Genomic DNA, 305 nt, shown 5'->3' with positions numbered 1-305 from the left:
GTGCACCCCGCGCTTTTATCTGTGCAAAGAATCTTGTAAACGTCTGTGTGTGTTTTTCTTTTTGGCACTGAGATGAAGCTGTGTGGAACACAGGCTTGGATGACTTTTCAATCAGGTGCAGAGATGTGTAATGCTCATCATAGATGTCGTGCTGACAAGAAGAGCAGAGAGGTAAATTTTATAGGGTTGCATGCTATTTTTTTTTAATTTTAATTTTTTTTCAGTCATAACCATGGAACCACAGAAGCGTTACCCAGGCAGAAGGAGCCTTTGTCACCTGGACTTCCTACCAATGACCCAGGCAG

General features: G+C 42.6%; 1 long non-coding RNA gene across 8 annotated transcripts in view; it reads left to right on the top strand.

Annotated features, from left to right (window-relative positions):
- The window catches only part of LOC122193235, a 6,907-nt gene extending 6,604 nt beyond the window's left edge, over nucleotides 1-303 (top strand). For all 8 annotated transcript variants that reach the window (XR_006182851.1, XR_006182847.1, XR_006182850.1 and 5 more), the window contains one exon: nucleotides 225-303. This is a non-coding gene — a long non-coding RNA (uncharacterized LOC122193235). The remainder of the gene's footprint in view (nucleotides 1-224) is intronic.
- Nucleotides 304-305: the final 2 nt, after the last annotated feature.

The sequence above is a fragment of the Lagopus leucura genome, unplaced genomic scaffold, assembly GCF_019238085.1.
Source record: "Lagopus leucura isolate 7727_CA_CO unplaced genomic scaffold, USGS_WTPT01 34541-1_obj-0_obj, whole genome shotgun sequence".
Classification (NCBI taxonomy): domain Eukaryota; kingdom Metazoa; phylum Chordata; class Aves; order Galliformes; family Phasianidae; genus Lagopus; species Lagopus leucura.
This window is presented reverse-complemented; position numbering and strand designations above follow the sequence as displayed.